Source organism: Globicephala melas, chromosome 1 (genome assembly GCF_963455315.2).
Source record: "Globicephala melas chromosome 1, mGloMel1.2, whole genome shotgun sequence".
In the NCBI taxonomy this organism is placed as follows: Eukaryota; Metazoa; Chordata; class Mammalia; order Artiodactyla; family Delphinidae; genus Globicephala; species Globicephala melas.
The window spans coordinates 129,415,740-129,421,918 of record NC_083314.1 but is presented as its reverse complement, the minus strand read 5'-3'; the positions used below and the strand labels follow the sequence as shown (position 1 = coordinate 129,421,918).

Genomic DNA, 6,179 nt, shown 5'->3' with positions numbered 1-6,179 from the left:
TGGAAAATTTTATCACCAGCAAAAAGCAGCATGGTCTAAATGTAAGATCATGGTGTTAGATTTGGAGGAAGGCCCAGCATCATCTCTACCAAGCCTTTCCTTTTTTTTTTTTTTTAAAGAAGATGTTGGGGGTAGGAGTTTATTAATTAATTAATTTATTTTTGGCTGTGTTGGGTCTTCGTTTCTGTGTGAGGGCTTTCTCTAGTTGTGGCGAGCGGGGGCCACTCTTCATCGCGGTGTGCGGGCCTCTCACTGTCGCGGCCTCTCTTGTTGCGGAGCACAGGCTCCAGACGCGCAGGCTCAGTAGTTGTGGCTCACGGGCCTAGTTGCTCCACAGCACGTGGGATGCTCCCAGACCAGGGCTCGAACCCGTGTCCCCTGCATTAGCAGGCAGATTCTCAACCACTGTGCCACCAGGGAAGCCCCCAAGCCTTTTCTTGATCCAGCTTCATTTTCAGAGGGTCACCCACACTCTGCTCTTGCACACTTCCAATGATGAGGAACTCACTCCTCCCCAAGACAGCCAATTTTACTTTTAAACAGCCCTGATTGTTAGGAAATCTGCCTTATAGTCAAAAAATGGGATGCAGGGTGGGTGGCACTTTCCCTCATTGATGCAGTCGACTGGCTAAGTTCCCACAGGCTTGTTTATAAGCTGAGACATATCCTTCCTCTGTCCTATATGCTCATCATCAATAAGCCACACTGGCTCTGGGACCCAGGACTATCCATTCAGTTGGGGACTCCTACCTTCAGATGGAGGGGAGCAGCAGTGGGGAAAAAACCAGAATGTTCCTTGATACAACGCTTGATTAAGAACAAAGAGAAGAACCACTGTCTTTAGGGCCCCGTGATGTTTATTTCATTGCGGTAGAAAACCAAAATCAAAGCACAGACCCTGTTGCCCAGCGCAAATGTCATATAAAACTCTTCTTTATACAATATCCAGATCAACAGAGGATGACTCGGTGTTTCAGAGGTCGCTAAGTCTGGGGGCGGGTGTGGGGAGTCGCTGTGCTCTCTTTTGGAAACACCATAGTTCCGTGAATGCGGCTGAAGGTCACATTGGCTCGTGGCTGCTACATCCCCGTGGTGATTCATGCTGGAGTCTGCAATCAGTGAGAACCCCCAGGCTGCTTCTCGTTTGTTGGTGCAACATTACATAGCCCCCACCCCAGCTCTACTGGGACCGTGGATGTCCAGGGCTCCTAGCTCCTTGTCTGCTTCTGTTGTCAAGTTTATGAGCTCACCTTCAGCATTGGAAAATTCAGGATCGTAGAGGTGGCAGCCTGCTGTCTCTGGCTCTTTGGCACCTCTCCTGGTCTTTAAGGTCCCAGGAGGTCACTGCCTGTGGATAATTGATCTCACTGGCATGGTCCCGTTCTCCTCAGCTCTAACTTATCCAAACCAGTATGTTTAATGAAACTAAATGTCTAATCCACCCTTTATCAATGCCTAGTCTCTCTTTCCAATTCCTTGACAGAAAAGCTGGAGGAAAGGCAGGGGCTGAGGAGTCCTTCTCCTTCTCTGATCTACTGAATCATCATAATTAGTTTATCTGATAATATATATATCTATTATCCATGTGAGGGGTAATAGTTTAGGATTTTGGAAAAAGACTTCCAACCTGAGTGTTTATATTTTGTGTAGCCCTTTCACATTGTTTAGTATTCCTTGTTTTTGTGCTACTTAATTGTTTTTTTTTTTTTGTATGTGGTTGTTATATTTTATTTTCCAAGTAATACTGATTAAAAATATTTACACACCTACTTTTAAGTCCACAGTTTAGCACTCTTATTTGTATGGCTTTAAAAGTTATAGCACAAGATCTTTACATTAAGGATTGGGGAAAAAGATTCATTCAAAACAAAGCCTAATATATACATGTTTTTTCTCTGTACTTTTAAATACATTAATTTTTAAGTGATGCTCATCTTTTTTTTCATCTGGTGGTAAAATACTAGTGCAACTTTTCATCAAAATAAAGTTTACCACAGATATAAGTGAATTTTCCCAATTGAAAATGGCCCTTCAGCCGCCACTGAATGAAATTTCTCAATCTAACTGAAGTGAAAAAGAACCGGTAGCTGTCACTGTAAGGAAAATACCGAGTGCTATAGCATGACCTACATTGCTCCTTGCAACACAAACTCTGAAAGACCCAGAGGCGCTTTACAGAAGTTTAGTTGAATTTGAAAAGGCACATGGGTGTGGTTGGTTTTTAAACATTCTAGAAATTTGCCACCACCACCACCGTTTCTGTTGCAGAGATGACATCTGTGACTGTCAGGGTAGACAAGAGTGTTGTTCAAGCTAAAGAAAGCCAGAAGCCAAAATTTAACTGCACAGTAACAATGCACTTTTCTTCATGCAGCCTTGTGTTTCCTATATATTCAAATATTCTAACATGCATTAGAATACATAAACTTGTATTCTAATGATTTTATGTTTGATTTTACAATATGGGGGAAAAAAAACTTGAGGAAGGACATGACTGGGCAAAGAGAGAAGGGAGAACCCTTACCACAATGAAAATAGATACATTCGTACCCAACTATATAATAAGAATATAATCCATTTCAGTTTTCCAGAAATATACTTCTCAAAGCTTCCCATTCACTTATGGGAAAGATCCCTCCTCTGTGGCATCAAGTGGGGGAAAATCAGTTTGTTTCAATAGAAACAGTTCAACACAACAGGAAAGAGCTTAACTTTGGTCCACATGTCTGTTAGCTTAAAGACAGTCACACTGCCCATCATCAGTTCAAAAACTCAACACATAAATTTAAAAATATATTCATTTGTTATTTCATTCTAAAACTGGCATAGGTGTTCTGTTCTCATTTTCTGACTTTTCAACTTGGGAATCCACTGTTGATTTGGTCTCTAAACCCTCAGCATCTTCGTGATCTTCTCTGGCCGCCTCAGCAACATCTGCTTGGGTAGGCTCTCTCTCCTCTTGGTTCATGATTTCAGGGGTCACTTGATCCAAGTCTGCTTCTAGAAGCTCAGTTTGTACTTCCATTGGCATCTGATTTACCCGTTCAATGTGCAGCTCCTCTACATGTACTTCGGTACCTTCTTCAGTCTGAATTCGACCCACTTCTAGATAACTTACCTGGACCTGTTCTGGAAGCTCGTTCATATGTGAATCGTGCACTTGGCTGTCCTGGAGCAGATCTGGGTGGACCTGTTCCACAGTCACTTGTGCCGAATCCACTTGAACCTGAAGCAATGGTAACACGTGCACCTTCCCAACTTGTTCTATAATAGTCATTGATGTCACAGGTTCAGTTTGCACACGTGTTTCTACTGAAAGAACTTCTTCAGTTACTAGACGCTCTGAAATATTATGAGCATCACTGAGATGCCTCCTTAATTCATTTCCTTGCATAAACCACAAGTCACACAAAGTACAATGGTTGGGTTTATCTCCAGTGTGTATTACCAAGTGATCTTTGAACTGGTCCCAGCTGTTAAACACACTATTACAGACCTGACATTCATAAAGCTTCTTTCTTCCCTTTTTTGCCCCCACTCCAGTTTGGCATGCAGTCAGGTGACATTTGAGGGTGCTATTTCTAGCAAATCGTTCATGACAATTTGGACATTCAAAAGGTTTTTCACCTGTATGCTTTCGAAGATGCTCTTTAAAATGTCCAAAGTGGTCAAACTGTTTCTCACAGTACTGACATATGTGAATTTTTTTCCCAGTTCTTTGCTTCTTACTGACTCCACCTTCTTCAAGGTGGTAACAATTGAGGTGCTGTTTCCATGCGCTCTCCCGAAGATACCTTTTATTGCATATTTCACACTTGAAACTCTCAGTGGAGTGTGATTTCATGTGTTCCTGTTTGCTTGTGGGGTCAGAGGCACAGCCATCTTCATCTTTAATCTGCCCTTTTCTATCACCTTGACGGTACTTGCTGGTGATATCTGCCAATAATGCCAGAGCGGAATCATCAGAGGAACCTGTGCTCTGAATATACTTTATGGACTGCCTGGCAGTAGCCACATCCTCTAACGTTTCAATGCCTTCATCTTCCACTTCGATTGTGCCTTCAGCAATCTCCACCTCGATTTCAACAGGTTCAGATTCTGCAGACGGCAATGACTCAGTGATAACATTTGAAGTTTCTGCAATCTTTCTTTTTTTTGCTTCACTTTTTCCTGTGGTAGTTTCCTCTAGTGGAGCTGAGTTTTCTTTGTTCCTGACTTCAAGGGCTTTGATAGCTTCTAGCATTTGTAGAAACTCTGCTGCTTTCCATACATCCTTGGCTTCTTCTTCTCCTTGTATCATTAATTTTGCTGTATATGTGAACTCAATCAAATGACGAAAGGCCATTTTACTAACACCTTCTATCTCCACCAAAGGTTCCTGAGTAAACTCCTGAAAGAATTTGTAAAAGAACTTGCTGCAAGCAGCCAAAACAGCCTTGTGGGCCTTAAAATGGTGTCCGTCGACAATCAGGGTGATGTCAGTAAACCGGTCCTGCTCTCGCTGTTCATTCAATCGGTCCAGGATCATTTTATGATGTTCAGGGAACTCCTGAAGGCATTCCATCGTCTCTTCGGCCTCCATGGCCATCGGGTTGTTCTAATTGGAGTCGGGAGACGCGAGCTGGAGCGGGGTGGGCACAGCGCCGGAGGCTCCGGGCTCCGGGGCGCGCAAGTCCGGCAAGGGAGGAGACCCGACAGCCGCCGCGGCCCTCTAACGGCCCGCCAAGCCCTTCGGCCCGGCCCTGGCTCCCGCCGCCCCGGGACCCGGTCCGGCCCGCGGCCCACTACGACTCCCGGGTCGCCTCTCCCTCCCCCGCCCGCCCTCTTCTCCCCCGCCCAGACCGGGCCGGCACTCGCTACTTAATTGTTTTAATGAAGAGTTCCCGGGTCTATAAAAGTGGACACATTCAGTTCAGTGACTTTTATGCAAAATCTAGTTTTATGCGCCACAAAGCCATAACCAAGGTCTGCCTCATTGGAAAGAAAGATTCCAGGAAGAAATAAATGGTCATGAGTGGCAACTTTGCAAATTTCAAGCTATGAAACGATGGCAGACTTCACTGCCCTGGGCTCTCCAGAAAGTCCAAATCCCAGACAAGAAAGGATCCTAGTTTTCTCTCTGAATTCTACCCAAAAATTACTAAGAAACTAGCTACCATGTAAAACTGGAAAATTATACTTATTAGAATGTGGAGGGTGTGGGTAACCTCAGTCTTAGAGCAAGGAGTCTGACTTAGGAAGCCGGGGTGGGAAGACAGCACTGGATTCTGCGGCTACATCTATGGGAGACCTTTCAGTACTATACACTGAAAGTCAGAGGAACGCACAAAGACCTTCAGTAGGAAAGTGCGTAAAGGATTATTCTATAAATCGTGTGTGTGTGTGTGTGTGTGTGTGTGTGTGTGTGTGTGGCTTTACACTTCATAGCTCTGCATCTTTGGTCAACTCACTTTACTTCTCAGAGTCTCAGTTTCTTCATCTTTTAAAAGGGGGCTTAAACAGGGGTCATAATGTACCAGGATTTTCTTGAGAACCAAATGAAGTCATGGAGGATATTAGAAATGCCCGCCACTGTCTCCCTGCTCCCTCTAAGGCAGTACACTCCCCTCTCCCGCCCTGCTTTGTGTTCTGTGATCTACCCCCAGCCCCCAACTCCCTTCTCTACTGGGGTTGATTAGAATGAGGTAAGCAGCTACGCCAAAGAGTGGTGAGCTGGCCTCAAAGAAATCCATCAACATGCTGAATGCAGTCACTTGGAACACCTTTCTCTTTTGAGATTTTTCACTGAGAACTGAATTTTTAATTTCATTTAATTTTGATTAATTTAAATTTAAATAGCCACATGGAGCTACTGGCTATCACACTGAACAGTGCAGGCTTCTAGATTTATTCTCCGGAGAGGGTAAAACAGAAACAAAAGAGCTGCAAAAAACTGAAGAGATTTTCTTATCATGGGAAAAATTCGCACACCAAAGATGCTGCAGATTCAGAGAAAGGCCAAAGAAATACAAAGGAAACGAATGGTGTTGCCTAAAGGTGTTTGGGAGGTAGAGATGACTGTGAAGCCCAGATGATTTCTATCCTGACCATCTACACCCAAATTCCCTGTTAATAGAAGCCAATAGTGAAGTGTTAAAAAGCATTTCTGGCACTATGGAGAACTACGTGCTATGGAGTCT

The 6,179-nt window shown here is 43.9% G+C and overlaps 1 pseudogene; it reads right to left on the bottom strand.

The window, feature by feature from the left end:
- Nucleotides 1-1,722: 1,722 nt before the first annotated feature.
- On the bottom strand, nt 1,723-4,792 carry LOC115858249 (zinc finger protein 131 pseudogene; annotated as a pseudogene).
- Between the last annotated feature and the right edge of the window lie 1,387 nt (nt 4,793-6,179).